The 19,601-nt window shown below is 38.5% G+C and overlaps 1 non-coding gene across 1 annotated transcript; it reads right to left on the minus strand.

The window, feature by feature from the left end:
* Positions 1 to 19,514: 19,514 nt before the first annotated feature.
* TRNAK-CUU (transfer RNA lysine (anticodon CUU)) lies at positions 19,515 to 19,587 on the minus strand. Its single transcript has one exon. It is a non-coding gene; the product is annotated as a tRNA-Lys (tRNA).
* Between the last annotated feature and the right edge of the window lie 14 nt (positions 19,588 to 19,601).

A 19,601-nucleotide genomic window follows, 5' to 3' on the forward strand; every position in this document is an offset into this window, starting at 1 on the left:
TTCTAATGTAAATCCATCCTTACGCGCGGGAATATCAAATATTTCGCTTATTATCATCATCTCTAAAGAAAACGTATGTCTTTTTTGGCCAAGTCTCAAACTAGTGAATTTTTCTAGACTTTTGTTGTGGCTTACACGTTGCCACTGGAACAAGTAGGTTTAAAACCTTTGAAGTTCCCATGTTCTTAAAACTGGAACCATCTTCAATTAACGTATGTACCATCACATGCCAAACGATAATTAAGAAGATAAACCAATAATTTATTTCCTGAAATTCCAAACAAATAATATTAGAATCAGAAAATTATAATATATTTAAATAAACAGAATCAATATAAATTTTCAATTATAATATGTTCGTCAAGTCAATCCATCAATGTATTCCCATAAGCATATATATCTTTGGAAAAAATATACTCTATTAGTTCAAATAGACAAATGAAACCGGAACCATAATAACAATATAAAATATATTATTAAAACAGAAATTATATAATTAACACTAAATTATAGAAATAATAGGTGGCCGCTTGATAGGGGTATTTTACCCCTATCTTTTAGCGTGATTTACGGGTTGATTTTAGAAGAAATAAATAAGTTTAATTACAAAAATAAAGTGTTTTGAATAAAATGACGAAATAATAATAAACTCTGTACTTTCGGTTAATTTTCCTTGTTTTTTATTAGTTTAGGGAATAAAAACGTCAAGCTAACTTGGCTCTCAAGATTTGTATTTCAGGTACGAGGAAGGAGTGAAAAGCTGCTCAAATACGCAGGGCGTATCCTCATTTACGCGGGGCGTATTATCATTTACGCGGGGCGTATCGTCATTTATGCGGGGCGTAAAACATGGTGTCAGAAATAATTGCCTTATCCGCAGGCACCATGTGGAAATGACTCAGCATACGCGGGGCGTATGACACCTTACGCGGGGCGTATGACACATGTCGGAAATGATTGGCCTAATCCTGAAAGTCAGACTGCACTGTCTCTCGGAGTCAACTCTTTTACGCGGGGCGTAAAACCATATACACGGGGCGTAAAAGGTAGTTCTTCAATGTAAAAAGATCAGAGAATCATTTACGCGGGGCGTACTTCAAATACGCAGGGTGTATTTGAGACAATTAGACACAGAATTGGTCCACATGCAGGAGATTTCTGACGTAATGGGCGTATACGCGGGGCGTGCCTCACCATACGCGGGGCGTATTATGGGATTTCTGCACTTAATGATGTTGCTCCATACTTGTACCTTGTGAAGTTACAATTCTACCCCTAGCTTGATGTATAAATAAGAGTGACTAGCACTCATTTAGACACCTTCTACACCTTCTACTTTCTATCTTCTACTTTTATCTTACCTAGATAGTTGTTGTATAGTTTTGGTTTGAGATTCAGTTTTTGTGTAATAAAAACTCTCCCACCTCGAGAGCTTGTTCGGTTATTCCGGCGTTCCATCAACGTTCCGCTCCATCATTCGTCACCAAGCTCGAAAGTTCCACCTCCAAGTCCTAAGCGACGGCCTTGAGTCCGGTTGGCTAGTTCCGAGGGCCGATTCTTCCCTCTTCGCTTGCTAACTAGCTTGCACTCTTCCTATGTACTAGGCTTGGTTGTATTCATCATTTTTATTCTCCATATTTATAATATATGATTTGCAATTTCCGTTTCTATATACGTGTTAATGTTTATTACTTGCTTTGATACTTATAATTGACTATTGTGTAGGGGAACGCGATTTCCGACGCCATTCGGGCTATCTTTAGGGATTCATATAGGTGTTGCCTTACCGGAAATGACGCTCTGGAAACCGTAGGAATTGACACACCACGGAACTTACGGGCCCTAGTTTTCTGATCCCCAGCATTAGACACGCCTTGACTAAGAATCACGTAGTCTAAGTACTTCACGGGTCGGTCGAACTACACGTAGTCGTCTTTGCAAGAGTAGATTATTAATCGTATATATTCGGAGTCTTTGTTTGTCATATTTATAACTTATCGTCGCCATTGCACTTCGCAGAGTATTTGCTACATGAATCTGTCTCACCATAGTTAGGAGTAGTTTGTAGTCGTGTCTTACTTTACCCCAAAGTAATCACCGCTTAAATAACATACGAAACCGAGTAGTCTAATACTTGTAATTATAAATCCCGTGGATTCGATACCCGGTCTTAACCAGATTATTACTTGATACGATGGGGTACACTTGCCCCTAAGTAGTCGTGACGTCTAGTGAATCTAGAGCACTTATAAATATAAAATCCATAGTCCCGTAGCTCATACATATCACACCAACATCCGTATAAAACACCGCTAGACTCGCGCCCCATCACCGCTATGGTTACTTTGTTTTTTACAAAGTACCATTACTTGGTGTGTTTTCACCATTGGATGATGGAGCATAAAATTAATCCAACGGTGAAAACACACAAAGTAAGGTTTACTTTGTAAAAAACAAAGTAAGCATAGCCTTTACCAGAAATAATGTATCGACGAATTCTATCAGAGTTCACGGCTTCTTGTGAACTGCCGAAGTTTTCTCCTTTTTGAAAAGAGAATGCTTTTCTGCTTCATCCGATTCATCCTCATCAGATGGATCTCGTAATGCTCTTAAATTGTGTTCAAAATCCATGGCTTGCACATCAATCAAACGGATATTAGTGAAGGAGTTTATGATAAGATCAATGGTAAAAACTCATGCAGAGACAAGTCCATGTACTATTTTTAAAAGAGAAAAAAATAATTAACCAAGTTGAGTCATGGAAGAACGAATTATTTATTTTGTTCTCAGTTATAACTTTTCTCCTAAACAGTTGCGTTCACATGGACCCTGATGACCACTGATGCGGATTCTCGCGAATCCTCACTAAGGGATAAGTGTACCCCGTCATTATCAAGTAATAAAATTCTGGTTTAAGTCTAGGTTATCGTCCACAGGATTTATTTCTGCAAGTATCAAGCTACTCGGTCTCGGATGTTATCTAGGCTTAGGGGGTTTTGAGCTTGGTTGTTTTAATTAATCTACTCCTAGGTTGAATTACGCTAATCCTAGCTAAGTTGTCTAATTCTAACTAAGTTATCTACTTCTAGCTAAGTTATTCTACTCCTAACTAGTTACTCTACCCCTAATTGATCTTTCATTAATGAAACTATTCGAAGGAACATGGAATGATTGATAATAATTAAGATAGATTATCAAGTCTATTGAATAAAAACCTAATCTGAGTCACTTGTATTCAAGGCGATTAACCCTACTTACCCTCCTGAGGTTCCTAGCACGTGATTCCTTAAGGCCAAAACTAGGTCTAAGGCTCAGTAAATTGGCGCTTAATCAACTAAGAGGTCGTCAATCTCCTAGGCTCTGACTAGGTCAGATTCAGCTCGCAATATGTGCCTACTAGATTTTGGGGCTTTTGAATGAGTTAAACCAATTGAATAAAGTGTAAGACAGAGATAAGACAAATAATCATAGAACAAAACAAGAACTAAATTATTATTAAAGGCGAGATGATTGTCACAAGATATAATAAGACAAGTTCGGCAACTGTATCAAAGAGTACAAACATGGAAAGATAAAAGGAGATACAAAAATCCCTTTCAGGGAACCTGTTTACTCTGCAGCCGGCGACTTGATCTTAAGGACGGACCTTGATAATTCCTCGAGGAAAAGCTTTGGAGGAGCTTCAATGGAAGTTGAGGAAGATGGAGGAGATGGAGATGAATTACAAGGGGAAAGCTAAAACAATTTACACAAATGAAAGATATCTAATTTACAATTGAAAATTCCTATTTATAGACGCGTCTCGGGCCTCGTTTTGACCTATTTTCGTGTCCTAGTTGGTGTAGGAAGACGTGGGGCCGAGCGTGGCTTCGTGGGGGCGGAATTGGTCTTTTTGACCAATTCCCGCAGGGCTGCTCGCCGAGCAGGCAGGGCTGCTCGCGCTGAGCAGCCCCCTGCTCGGCGAGCAGGCTCTTGCTCGGCGAGCAGAAATGGCCCGTGGGGCCCTGCTCGCCGAGCGTTTTCGCCCGAAGCGTGCTCGATCCAAGCTCGATGAGTTCCGAGCCCTTTTTCGTCCGACTTCACACCTGCACACGCATAAAAACTCCGGAAAACATTAGTCCAAAGGCCAAATTGATCCGTCAATCGCTTATTTTGAGCAAACGCTTTGTTTGGTGCGACTTTTGACGGACCAATTAGCTTCAAAAGATAACGGAATTCTAATATGCATGTTATTTCGGCCGTATTTGCCTAAATTGATCACAAAACGAGCCTAAACGACGAAAAGTAAATAGAACGTTTCCAATTTCTAACTAACTCACACAAAAGCATTTAAATGGGAGAATTGCTCGCTTATTAACCAAATTACTCTAAAAACCGTCCTAAAATCGTACCCAAAGATAGGGGTTTTGACCCCTATTAAACCTCCTCGCACTTAAAACTTTACTTGTCCCCAAGTAAACTAAAAAACTAAACCCGCCACCACAAGCAAGCTAGAAAACCTCCCGATTTGACTAGGTGCTTGACATAACTTCGAACATCTGTAATTACATGCATTCGGAAATACTAAGTAGAGACACGATATCCAAAAGCCGCATTTCAATTATCATAGGTCATAGTTTTAAGCAAATGGACACATGTTCAATTAAACGAGTTTAAAGGGATTGCTAAGTAAAACACCTCACCATTCACTCATTCACACAGTTTTGGTGGCTAAGGTGTTTACTCTCGGCTTATGTTCTTGCTTAGGATTACGCTGATTTTGTACGTTCATCCGAGTTCCTCTACTATGCTACATGACTCCGATGATATCAAAAACAGCCTCTAATTGGGGTTTTAATGTGGTTAGAGGGTTAAAGGTACAACAAAGGTTAAAAGTTCTAGTGCTACAAAAACAAGGTTAAAATGGCTTTAGCAAATACGAAGTGACTGAGCTTTTTATTCATCCCTTATTTTTTATTTCTTTTTGAGATGTTTTCTTGAGACGTTTTTATTTTTAGGAACTGGGGAATGAAGTTTTTCCCTTTTGTTCGTCTCTTTTCTTTTCTTTTCTCTTTCTTTTTTTTCTGTTTTTCTTTTGGGATAGTGATTCTCATTCACTTCTTAGCCTTTTGGCTTGCTACTATAATGCCATAAACAAAGATAAAGCGCTAGAGAAAAACAAAGACTCAATTCGAGCTTTGCAAAAACAAAGGTTAAGTAGCGAACCAAGTTGTGGTTCGCAAAAACGGGTTAGAACGAAAGAAAAATCTACAAACTACAAAAATGTCGGCTCAAAGGGGCTTCCTAGAGTGAATGGAAAAGAAAAAATAAGGTAAAGGAAAGGTTAATTCTAAGGAGCCTGATTCATCGTTTATCATCTCAAATCATTGCATGTAGGTTCAACACAGTATTAGGTGCAAAATCTGTAATCTTCCACAAGTCAAAGCATTCACACAAAAATGTCAAGAAAAAGAGCTTTTTGATGTTCGCTCTTAGGCTCAAATTCAGCTCACAATTCTTTGGGTTTTAATTTTGTGTTTACTAGTTTTCCCCAAACTCAAGTTTAGTATCACATGCCTTCAATTCTTAAGTTATCTACCTAAGTAATGATTTTAGCATTTCTTCAAAAGTAGGGTCTAAATGCAAACTGTAGCTCATGCTTTTATAGATACAAGGGTTGTGTCCTACACCTAAACTAGTTGTCATGCAATTTTAGATTCGGTTCTCAGCCCTCAAAGACAAATAACGAAGTTTAGATTCGAAGGAGGTTCACGGTTTTAGGTCCTACACATGCAAAAACGTAAACAAGACCTAAAAACGCTAAACTAAACTAGACACGACGCAACAAAAATTTAAAAATTATACAATTTTTGTAAGTTTGTCTACCCCTCCTCCTCACACTAAAACATGCAATAAGTTCCAACATTTCATCATAAATCATGAAGTACGAGTGTAAAGAGTTAGGGTGGAAAAGACAACTTACTGATCGGCTGCCCATTCTGTGCTTGTCTGTAGGCGCAGAACTTGCACGTCCGAATCGTTCTTGCCAAGATAAAGCTTTAGGCGGTGCCCATTTACCTTTTGGGTGTCTCCATCCCTCCCTTTGATTTCAACCATACCGGAGGGGTGTGCGTTGATGACCAAGAATGGCCCATGCCATCTACTTTTGAGTTTGCCCGGGAAGAATCTCAGTCGGGAGTTGTATAGTAGTACTTGGTTACCTACTTCGAAGGTTTTCTTTTGTACTTTCCTATCATGCACCCTCTTGGTTCGTTCTTTGTATAGCTTGGCATTTTCGTACGAGTTGTACCGGAGCTCATCCAGTTTGTGCAGCTGAGTTAGTCGTAGTTCACATGAAAGTTTTGGGTCAAAATTCAAATATTTCAGTGCCCAATAAGCCTTATGCTCTAGTTCAACCGGCAAATGATAAGATTTTCCGAAAACTAAACGATAGGGGGACATTCCTATTGGAGTCTTAAAAGCTGTCCGATATGCCCAAAGGGCATCATCTAGCTTAAGGCTCCAGTCTTTTCTAGCATTCCCTACTGTTTTCTCAAGAATACGTTTTAATTCCCTATTTGACACCTCTACCTGGCCACTCGTCTGAGGGTGATAGGGTGTTGCAACCATATGAGCTACGCCATACTTTTGGAGCAACATGTCAAATTGCTTATTGCAAAAATGGGATCCCCCATCACTAATGATGGCCCGGGGGGTCCCGAATCTGGTAAAAATATTCTTTCTCAGAAATCTCATCACTACACGAGCATCATTTGTGGGCAGAGCTTCTGCTTCTACCCATTTGGAAACATAATCAACCGCCACAAGAATGTATAGGTTGTTGTGTGACATGGGAAAAGGTCCCATGAAGTCTATGCCCCAAACATCAAATAGCTCACACATGAGTATACCTTGTTGAAGCATCTCATTTCTCCTAGAGATATTTCCTACTCTCTGACATGCATCACAGTATTTAATATAACTATTAACGTCTTTATGCATTTGTGGCCACCAAAACCCACTTTGGAGGATTTTTGCCACTGTCCTATCTGGCCCGAAGTGGCCACCTGGTTCCCTAGAATGACACATATTAATCACTGAATCTACCTCTTCTTTAGGTATATATCTCCTAATTATGCCATCAGTGCAGAATCGAAATAAATATGGTTCTTCCCAAAAATATTATTTGTTTTCAAACATGAACTTGCGTTTCTTGCTTGCATCTAAATCAGGGGGAAGAATGTTACCGACTTTGTAGTTTGTGATGTCTGCAAACCAGGGGAGAGATCGTACCAAATACAATGTTTCGTCCGGAAATACCTCCTTGATTGTCTCATGTTCTAAGGTTTGTTGATCTGACTCTAACCTGGATAGGTGGCCTGCTATTACGTTTTCCACCCCTTTTTTATCTCTGATCTCGATGTCAAACTCTTGGAGTAGTAAAATCCAACGGATCAGCCTAGGTTTTGCATCCTGCTTGCTCATCAGATATCTCAAGGCTGCATGGTCAGTAAAAACAATTACCTTAGATAGAACCAAATAGGATCTAAATTTATCAAAGGCAAACACTACGGCTAGCAATTCCTTTTCAGTTATTGAATAATTCTGTTGTGCATCGTTTAAGGTTTTGCTAGCATAAAAAATTGGGTGAAAAAGTTTATCCACCCTCTGCCCAAGACAGGCTCCTACGGCCAGATCATTGGCATCGCACATCAACTCAAAGGGGAGGGACCAATCCGGGCTTACCATGATAGGTGCTTCAATTAATTTCTTTTTTAGCAATTTAAATGCAAGCATACATTCTTCATTGAAATCAAAATTAGCATCTTTCAATAATAATTGAGTGAGGGGTTTAGTGATTTTTGAAAAGTCTTTTATAAACCGTCTATAAAACCCCGCATGTCCTAAAAAGCTCCTAACCAATTTCACATTGGTAGGAGGTGGCAGTTTTTCAATCACCTCAATTTTTGCCGGATCGACCTCGATCCCCTTCCCAGACACCTTGTGTCCTAATACTATACAATTTTGGACCATGAACTGGCACTTTTCCCAATTAAGTGCCAAGTTCTTATCTTTACAACGTTCTAAGACTCGGTCCAAGTTTTCAAGACATTGGTCGAAAGTAGGTCTTACAACATTAAAATCATCCATGAAAATTTCTAGGAACTCCTCGACCATGTCAGAAAACATAGCCATCATACAACGTTGGAATGTGGCAGGGGCATTACATAATCCGAAAGGCATCCGCCTATATGCAAAAGTCCCATAGGGGCAAGTGAATGTGGTTTTCTCTTGATCCAAAGGGTCCACAGGAATTTGCATATAGCCGGATAGCCCGTCTAAAGTACAGAAAAATTCGTGCCCTGCCAAACGTTCCAACATTTGATCAATAAATGGTAAGGGAAAGTGGTCTTTAAGGGTGGTCTCGTTTAATTTCCTATAATCTATGGATACACGCCAACCCGTAACCTTTCTAGTTGGGATTAATTCTCCTTTTTCATTTTCCATTACCGTTGTTCCCCCTTTTTTAGGCACGCATTGAACTGGGCTTACCCATTGGCTATCAGAAATCGGAAAGATGATACCTGCATCGAGGAGTTTTATAACCTCGACTTTTACCACCTCTTTCATGTTAGGGTTGAGCCGTCGTTGAGGTTGGGCAGATGGCTTGATCTCTTCCTCAAGAAAAATTCTATGCATTCAGATTTTGGGGTCGATGCCTTTGATGTCGTGGATTGACCATCCAAAGGCCCCTTTATGTTCCATCAGCACCTCCACCAATTTTTCTTCCTGTTCAATTGTCAACAAAGAAGAAATAATAACGGGTAAATCTGTGGGAGGTTGAAGAAAAACATATTTCAGGTTGTTAGGTAAGGGTTTAAGCTCCAATTTTGGAGGTTCCTCTAGCGAGGTCTTAGGCTTAGGTTTGATCTCACGATCAAGGTCCTCTTTTCTACCCTTAACCCAATAACATTTTTCAGGTGGGAGATCTTCAAATGGCTCACTCGAGCTTTCACATTCCTCACCACCTAGACCGAGTTCTAAAGAGGCATTTCTTATATCAAGTTCAACTTCCTCAATACATTCATCTATTAGTGCATCCACAAAGTTACAACTTTTGGAGCGTTCTTGAGGAAATTTCATGGACTCATAAACGTTAAATGTTACCTCTTCGTCCTGCACCTTTAGGACTAATTTACCTCCATGGACGTCAATTAGTGTCCTACCGGTTGCAAGAAACGGTCTCCCAAGAAGAATGGAGATGGAGTCATCTTCTTCCATGTCGAGGACCACGAAATCGACCGGGAAGATCAGTTTATCCACTTTTACCAACACATCTTCAACTATGCCTCTAGGCCGTGCAATTGACCTATCCGCTAGCTCCAGTGTCATGTTTGTTCATTTAGGTTCTCCGAGCCCCAATTTCCTGAAAATTGATAGAGGCATAAGATTCATACTTGCTCCTAAATCGCATAATGCCCTATCTATGTGCATGTTGCCTATCCTACACGGGATGGTAAACCTCCCTTGATCTTTAAGTTTGGGGGGTAATTTATGGGTGATTATGGCCGAGCATTGTTCTGTTAAAGCCACTATCTCATTTTCCCCAAACTTTTTCTTTTTCGACAACATGTCTTTAAGAAATTTTGCATAGTTCGGCATCTCCTCTAATGCTTCCATTAATGGAATGTTTATTTCTAATCTACTAAGGATTTCCAAGAACCGGGCAAATTTCTTATCTAGGTTGGCCTTTTTCTGCTTCTGAGGGAATGGCAATTTTGGTGTTTAAGGCCTAACCACTTTTTCTACAGCTATTTCAAAAGCTGGGGTTTCAGATGTGGGACCGGGGTTGCTTACCACTTCCGGTTCCCTACTTACCTGAGGTGACGGAGACAATTGCGATGGAGATGCCATGAGTGTGTCCACTTCCTTACCGCTCCTTAGGGCGATGGCTTGAATCGCCTCTTCTTGCAAGAGGAACGCCTCGTGGCATTCCCTTTCTCCCTGTCTGATCGTGGCGAGCTGGTTACTCAGGGTCCTGCATGTCTCCTCGTTGGCTGCCAGTCAGACGGATATCTCTTTTAGGAGAGCCATTATTCCTTCCGAGTACCCTGTTTGCCTGCCATAAAAATCAGAGTTAGAATGAGGATATGGAAGGGTATCCATGGGTGCCATGTAGGGCGCTGGTGGATATCGTGTATGCTCCTGATCGTAGTAGTTGTAAGTTGAGGGTTCAGAATTATACCTTTGATGATTACCCAAATAACTTACATTCTCACCTCTAGGTACGTAATAATTGATGTGGCATACCCTATCGGGGTGATTCTGGCCGCATCTCTCGCAGAATGGTATCCTTGGTTGGTTATTTTGGTTGTATGAAGCCACAAGGAAGTCCATTTTTGTGTTAAGATCGTTCATGGACGGGTTCGGTGCTCTGTTGTCCATAGTTGCTGGATATACGATCGAATTTAAGTAAAAGTATATCAACAAGTATTTATATATACAAGTATAAATGATATTAACAAAGAATATATTCACAAAGAATGCCTAAAATAACAAGTCAACCTTTGGTTCGATATTGCAGAAGAAATAAATCCCTGGCAACGGCGCCAAAAACTTGATGCGGATTCTCGCGAATCCTCACTAAGGGATAAGTGTACCCCGTCGTCATCAAGTAATAAAATTCTGGTTTAAGTCCAGGTTATTGTCCACAGGATTTATTTCTGCAAGTATCAAGCTACTCGGTCTCGGATGTTATCTAGGCTTAGGGGGTTTTGAGTTTGGTTGTTTTAATTAATCTACTCCTAGGTTGAATTACGCTAATCCTAGCTAAGTTGTCTAATTCTAACTAAGTCATCTACTTCTAGCTAAGTTATTCTACTCCTAACTAGTTACTCTACCCCTAATTGATCTTTCATTAATGAAACTATTCGAATGAACATGGAATGATCGATAATAATTAAGATAGATTATCAAGTCTATTGAATAAAAACCTAATCTGAGTCACTTGTATTCAAGGCGATTAACCCTACTTACCCTCCTGAGGTTCCTAGCGCGTGATTCCCTAAGGCCGAAACTAGGTCTAAGGCTCAGTAAATTGGCGTTTAATCAACTAAGAGGTCGCCAATCTCCTAGGCTCTGACTAGGTCAGATTCAGCTCGCAATATGTGCCTACTAGATTTTGGGGCTTTTGAATGAGTTAAACCAATTGAATAAAGTGTAAGACAGAGATAAGACAAATAATCATAGAACAAAACAAGAACTAAATTATTATTAAAGGCGAGATGATTGTCACAAGATACAATAAGACAAGTTCGGCAACTGTATCAAAGAGTACAAACATGGAAAGATAAAAGGAGATACAAAAATCCCTTTCAGGGAACCTGTTTACTCTGCAGCCGGCGACTTGATCTTAAGGACGGACCTTGATAATTCCTCGAGGAAAAGCTTTGGAGGAGCTTCAATGGAAGTTGAGGAAGATGGAGGAGATGGAGAGGAATTACAAGGGGAAAGCTAAAACAATTTACACAAATGAAAGATATCTAATTTATAATTGAAAATTCCTATTTATAGATGCGTCTCGGGACTCGTTTTGACCTATTTTCGTGTCATAGTTGGTGTAGGAAGACGTGGGGCCGAGCGTGGCTTCGTGGGGGCGGAATTGGTCTTTTTGACCAATTCCCGCAGGGCTGCTCGCCGAGCAGGCAGGGCTGCTCGGCGAGGAGGGCTGCTGGTGCCGAGCAGCCCCCTGCTCGCCGAGCAGGCCTCTGGCAGCCTGCTCGGCGAGCAGAAATGGCCCGTGGGGCCCTGGTCGCCGAGCGTTTTCGCCTGAAGCATGCTCGATCCGAGCTCGATGAGTTCCACGCCCTTTTTCGTCCGACTTCACACCTGCACACGCATAAAACTCCGGAAAACATTAGTCCAAAGGCCAAATTGATCCGTCAATCGCTTATTTTGAGCAAACGCTTCGTTTGGTGCGACTTTTGATGGACCAATTAGCTTCAAAAGATAACGGAATTCTAATATGCATGTTATTTCAGCCGTATTTGCCTAAATTGATCACGAAACGAGCCTAAACGATGAAAAGTAAATAGAACGTTTCCGAATTCTAACTAACTCACACAAAAGCATTTAAATGCGAGAATTTCTCGCTTATTAACCAAATTACTTTAAAAACCGTCCTAAAACCGTACCCAAAGATAGGGGTTTTTGACCCCTATCAACCACGTAAATTTGGCTATTCACCGTTAGATCTAGACGGATTAAATATAAGCCTTAAGATATTTTGAATCTCCGCTTTATGATTTTAATCCGCTTAGATCTATCAGTGGATGACCAAATTTACGTGGTCACCAGGGTCCATGTGAATGCAACTGTTCTCCTAAATAGTGAATGGAGACTTTCATCACATAAAAACCTCTTCCAAAAGCCTTTTTCTTTTCTTTATGATATCCTCCTAAATATCACAAAAAAATATATCAATCAATTGCACATGTTTTTTTTTATCTCTGCCAACATAACTCATAAAATGAAACCTCCCATGCGCATGAATAAGCATAATACTTCTGTATGTGTTTCTGTGTATATTTTTGAAAATCACAAAACAATATAATCTGTCTTAAGAATGTAAGACAAATAACTACTTCTGTCTTAAAAATGTTAGATTCTTAAGAAAATAATCTATTTGTCTTAAGAATGTTGGATGTAATTAGAGCTGTAATCGAGTCGAGCCGAGCCGAGATTTGGCCTGTTCAAGCTCGGCTCGCTATAAAATTAACAAGCTCGAGCCCAAGTCGAGCTTGCTATAAAATTAACGAGCCGAGGTCGAGCCGAGCTTTGGCTTGCTCAACGAGCTGGAGCCGAGCTTCGAGCTTGTTTTGAGCCAAAAATCCTCTTTTGGACTTGGTTCATTAAGAAAATTATCTAACCATGAATTGTTTGTGAGTAAATTGTTAATTATATTTGTGAAATTTTCTCGCAAATAGCTCTTTAATTGTGTACATAAACAACCTCACAAGCAAAGTTCGTCAATAAATAAACAAGATGCTTACAAATAGTTTACCTATTACTCATTTATTATGTTTGTGAACGAACTTATCTAATAGCAAATGAAATAATGTTAAGTTTAGATATTTGTGAACTAACATAAAACTATATAGTTTTCTACAATACTAAAATTTGTTCATAAATGATCTAATCGAGCTTGCTCGCGAGCTTTGACCTGCTCAAGCTCAGCTCTTTTACGAACCGAGCCAGTAAATCGTCTTCATGAGCGGCTCATTTACAAATCGAGCCGAGTCGAGTCGAGCTTCTATCGAGCCGATCACCGAGCCGCTCATGAACGGCTCTGCTCATTTACAACCCTAGATGTAATTAAACAAAAAAAACAAATTGAACATAGAAAAATATACAAATAGTAAAACTGGAAATTAAAAAGAAAGAGTTAGACAAATCTGAGGCCTGTATTAGCAGTTTCCTTAAAACAGATGTCGTCGCTATTGACGATCGTCTCCCAGGATACAACAAATTACGTAAGCAAACTCAAACCGTGTGTAGGCTCGTTATCACCGGAGTAGGAGATAAGAACAGATAAAGAGTTTTTTCAACCAAACTTTAATAACTTTTTTAGTGAATTACTAAACCTAGCCACTAATACCCACCTCTAGCCCCTAGAATTGACCGAACTACCCTTTGGACTAAATTTCAAAAAATCCAAAACCTCTCAAGAACCCTAAACGTTTTTTGCTCAAATTCGGACAACACATTGAGCCGAATCATGGATGGCGACAGAAGACGTAAAGGAAAAGATAAAGTGGTAAGATTCACCGCTTTATTTCGTTGATTTCGAGCTAAAAACGAATTCTGTGTTCTTAGTTTTCATTTCGCCGGAATCGCAGGTCGGGCGTATGAGTATCACGCCCTACCTGCAATTCGGACGTATGAGTATCACGCCCTCACAATGGTGAGGGCGTGATAGCCATACGTCCGAATCGCAGGTAGGGCGTGATACTCATACGCCCTACCCGCTTGTAGGACGTGTTGATATCACGCCCGAACCATTGTTAGGGCGTGATACTCATACGCCTTACCAATGTTTCGGGCGTGATTCGCTTACGCCGACGTGTATTTTTATTAAAAATTTATATTATTTAAAATATTAGTAATTTTAGTTTAATTTTAGTATATTATTAGCATGATTTTTACAATTTTATTAATTTAGGGTAATTTTATATTTTTAGTATAAATTGATTAAAACTTTAGTAGAATTTATTATAATTTTATAATTATAGTATATTTACAATTTTATTAATTTAGTATAATCTTTTTATGTAGACGGAGCGGCCTACTAGGGGTGGTAAATCCATCCCGTCATCTGCTCGTCGTCTAGATATGGACGACGAGGATGATACACCACGCCAAACGAGATTGCGTGGTGTAGATGTATCTAGTCGTAGGCTGAGAGGGGCTGCGACGGTGCAGTTGAGGAGGGGGCCGATTGCGGATCAGGTAGATATTCATGGCTCAGAGGGGACGACTGATTTTGATAACAGAGAGCCGGGTAGCGATTCTTTGCAGGACTATCTGGATGTGGCAGCCCGGTCAGTGCGACAGTCCGCTGTTGCACATGATCGCGAGGTTGATGAGAGCGATGAGCAGCCGACCCCGGGGAGACAGCCGACCCAGCGCGTAGGAGGTCGTTTTGCGAGTACAGGTATTTTTTAGTATAATTTAATCCAATTTAATATTTAATTTAGTAAAATTGAGTATAATTTAGTAAAATTTAATATTTTTAGTATAATTTAGTACAATTTAATATTTTTAGTATAATTTAGTAAAATTGAGTATAATTGAGTATAATTTAATATTTTTAGTATAATTTAGTACAATTTAATATTTTTAGTATAATTTAGTAAAATTGAGTATAATTTAGTATATTTGAGTATAATTTAGTATTTATAGTATAATTTAGTATTTTTGCGTATAATTTAGTATTTATAGTATAATTTAGTATTTTTACGTATAATTTAGTATTTATAGTATTTTTTAGTATTTTTGAGTATAATTTAGTATTTATAGTATAATTTAGTATTTTTGTGTATAATTTAGTATTTAAAGTATTTTTTAGTATTTTTGAGTATAATTTAGTATTTATAGTATAATTTAGTATTTTTGTGTATAATTTAGTATTTAAAGTATTTTTTAGTATTTTTGAGTATAATTTAGTATTTATAGTATAATTTAGTATTTTTGCGTATAATTTAGTATTTATAGTATTTTTTAGTATTTTTGAGTATAATTTAGTATTTATAGTATAATTTAGTATTTTTGTGTATAATTTAGTATTTAAAGTATTTTTTAGTATTTTTTAGTATAATTTAGTATTTATAGTATAATTTAGTATTTTTGCGTATAATTTAGTATTTTTGCGTATAATCTAGTATTTTTTAGTATAATTTAGTATTTATAGTATAATTTAGTATTTTTGCGTATAATTTAGTATTTATAGTATAATTTAGTATTTTTGCGTATAATTTAGTATAATTGAGTATAATTTAGTATAATCTAGTATTTTTTAGTATAATCTAGTATTTTATAGTATTATTTAGTATATTTGAGTATAATTTAGTATTTTTGCGTATAATTTAGTATTTATAGTATAATCTAGTATTTTTGAGTATAATTGAGTATAATTTAGTATAATTGAGTATAATTTAGTATAATTTAGTATAATTTTGTATAATTTTATAATGATCAGGGACAAGCAAACGTTCCAAAGGTAGTGAGGACGATAGCTGGGTAGTTACTGGACCGGTTGCTGGTGGTCCCGTTGATGGATCCGTGATTCCTAGTTTTCTAGGACATGTTGCCTCCCGGATGTTGGGAGGAGAGATTCAGTCGTTTCTGACATGCTACAAGAGATCAACAGCATGCCGAGATTTGTGTCAGTGGTTTTTAGGTGCGTCACCCGAGGTAAGAATAATATAGTGTGTCAACATTTATTGTAATTCGTATTTTTAACTATAAACATACAAAACATTCTGTAATTTTATAATTTTATGTGTCATTTTACAGCTGAGGGAGATGACCGAGAGGACTGGTTTGTCCCACCTTCCACGTGCCATGTTCAGGAACCTCGACACTCCGCTATTGACTGCGTTCGTGGAGCGGTGGCAGCCCGATACGAACTCCTTCCACATGCCGTTCGGTGAGATGACTATCCAGCTGCATGATGTGTGGCATATTCTTCGGATTCCGATCGACGGTCCGATGGTGTCCGAGTCTCCCCCTGTTGACTCGCTTCATGCCATGTGCATGATGATGTTTGGGGTGAGTCAGGATGCGCTTCTGTTGCCGACTAGTCGTTTATGGTCAGGTGGAGGTGTATTTGTTGCGGCTGTACAGAGGCTACTGGGCGAGGGTAGGGATGACGCTACTCGGGCAGCGGCGTGGATGTGGCTTATGCTTGGATCCACTCTGTTTGTTGACAAGAGTGGAGATAGGATTAGGCCGGCCCATCTTCATGAGGTTTACAGCGGTGTCAGCGGGGCAGCTGGACTATCATGGGGGTCTGCCACATTAGCCATGTTGTACCGGCAGCTGGGGATAGCGAGCAGAGGAGATTGCTCCGGTATATGTGGATGTTTGACCCTGCTACAGGCATGGATATATGAGTATTTTCCGGTTTTCCGGCCGCATAGAGGAGCTCACCTGATCCCAGCTGACCATGCCCGTGCACTGAGATGGGAGGTCGGGGTCCTAAGCAAGACGACCGCCCGACTAGATACCTTTCGAGGGCAGTTGGATCGTATGACGGCGGCAGAGGTATTTTATAGTATAATCTAGAATTTATTTAATTATTATTTATAGTATATTATTTTATTATTGAGTATTACTTTTTTCCAGGTGACGTGGTTGCCTTATGGTCCTGTCGCTGATGATGATCGGCTTCGGGTGTCCTACGCCGGTTGGATACGGTGTAGAGACATCGTCGAGCCGTATATGCCCAACCGAGCACTGCGACAGGTCGGATATACTCAGCCTATCCCAGCTGAGCGTATTAGACTTGATAAAGCAGTATGACCATGGAAGTCGATATCGTACAAGCTCACGCATTCCTTAGTCACAGTTGAGGACACCTGGCGGAGATTTCCATCGGCTCGGGGCATCGATCGGAGGAGATACCGACCAGTCGGATACGATCCCACTGCCTGCGATCCTGCTTATATGGATTGGTATATGCAGTATTCGTATCCCCATCTCCTTCATGCACCACAGGCTGGACCGGTACAGCATACTCGCGCCAATAACGAATTGGTAAGTTTATTATTTTTTAATATTATTATTTTGTATTGGTTTATATGTGTTTAATTTTAAATATTTATTTATTAATTTTTTTTGCAGTGGGTTAGCTGGTTGTGGCGTGTCACCCAACTAGCGGCTACCCACCGATCTGACGAGGATGTTCCACGCATTAAGAGGGAGATGGATGAGTTTATGGATGCGTGGCGTCGGGCGAACTAGATTATTATTTTTTATAACTTCATACATTTGAACACTTTTTGTTGTATATATTACGTTTATAAATGTTTATGTTTATTAATTTTTATTTTTATTTTTATGTTTTTAAATTTTTATAACGGACTATTTACGGGTTTAACGGCCTATATACGGGATACATAACACATTTTTTTTTGCTCTCTCGATACACGAGCGTGTGAACATCACGCCTTCCCGTGTGGTCGGGCGTGATAGCCCTACGCCTCACCGAGTGGTCGGGCGTGATACTCCTACGTCCGACCACTCGGTGAGGCGTAGGGCTATCACGCCCGACCACACGGGAAGGCGTGATGTTCACACGCCCCACCATGTGGTGAGGCGTGATATCCGTACGCCCTTGCATCAAGAGAGAAAAAAAGTGATTTTCCCACCCCAAAACCTATGAAAGGGTAATTTCGTCCTTTCGCGGGGCTAGGGGTGGGAAAATGGGGCTGGGTTTAACAACACCCCTTTAACCACTTGTGAATTTGATAATACATTCTATATAAATAGAACTCGAAAGGATATGTCATTTCATGAACGAATACGACTGTACATGGACAAACACGACTGTTTATGTACGAACACGAGATACGACTGTTCATGAAAGGAGGTGTTTGTTGGTATTTAAATTAAAAAATTTCCAACAGGAATCACACCATATACCTGGAGCAAATCACATATAAATTCAAAATAAACTAGCAATTAATTCCTATGATGACAAAACAGAGAAATGAGATTTTGAAAACTGTAAAAGAAAAAAAAGTTAAACATATGCTTTTTGGTGTAATTTCTTCTTTTTTATTTTTGTTACATCAAGCCTTTTATGATAAAAAGAAAATAATTTTGAACATAAAATATTTTATCTTTCGAAATTTGTATTTTTATCTATTGAAAGCAATTTTTAATACGTATAATTTGATTATAATAAACTATAAAAATCTTAATTCAAATTAAAAATAATAATTTTAAAATCATATTTTTAACTGAATTAGATTTTACGACTAAATAATTTAATAAGTAATTAAAAATAAATAAAAAAGTTTGACGTGTCTAAATAAAAAATCAAAACTAAAGAAATTCAAATATGAAGTTGCTTTCTATGCTTACTTTGTTTTTTCTACCATTGGATGAACTTACTTTTGTGAAAGTTTATCACCATCCAATGGTGGAAAAAACAAAGTAAGACTTACTTTGTCAAAAACAAAATAAGAATAGCCTACCCAAATATGAAATATAAAAGACTTCGTAATGCTTTTTATCTCTTCCAAAAAACTTAGTCTTCTACCTCTTCAAAAAAAAAAAAAAAAAAACCTTAGCCTTTTACCAAATAAAAATTGGACCGATATTAGCCTTATATGCAAATTCTGCGGGTGAATTACGCTCATGGCGAGTGAGCTTTATACATTTTAATATTATGGTCACTGAATTTCAATTTTTAACGGTATAGTCACTAAATTGTATATTTTTTTTTAAATTGGTGGCTACTCAACATCTCAAAATGATTATTGACGGCCTAAAAATAAAAAATTCAAAGAGTTAATAATATTCTAAGGAACTTTAATTTTTAAAACTTTTCATTTTTAGGCAATTTAGATGTTGTTTGGTTAGGATAGAGATTGAATTTTTAGATAGAAAGTTCCAAAGCTCCAAAAAAATATGATTTTCAAAAATAAAAATTATGGTTTCATGGTAAATATCATTTTGAACAACTGTTATTTTGAGGAGTTAGTTAAAGTTACCTGACCGTCGGTATTAAAATGTATCAAGTTCAGTAGTCACACCATTAAAAAGTTCAGTAGTCACACCATTAAAAATTAAAATTCAGTGACCACAATCTTAAAATGACTAAAGTTCAATGGACATGGGAGTAATTTATCCCATTCAGCATAATACTTAAAAAAAAAAAAAAAGATAACACCCACCGTGGGGTTCGATGCTTTACACGCAAATGCTTATAACAGTTAAAAAGAATAAAACAGGAAAAAAAAATAGAACGCCCACCGTGGGGCTCGAACCCACGACCACAAGGTTAAGAGCCTTGCGCTCTACCAACTGAGCTAGACGGGCTACTTGAAATAACT

The sequence above is a fragment of the Euphorbia lathyris genome, chromosome 3 (genome assembly GCF_963576675.1).
Source record: "Euphorbia lathyris chromosome 3, ddEupLath1.1, whole genome shotgun sequence".
Lineage (NCBI taxonomy): Eukaryota > Viridiplantae > Streptophyta > Magnoliopsida > Malpighiales > Euphorbiaceae > Euphorbia > Euphorbia lathyris.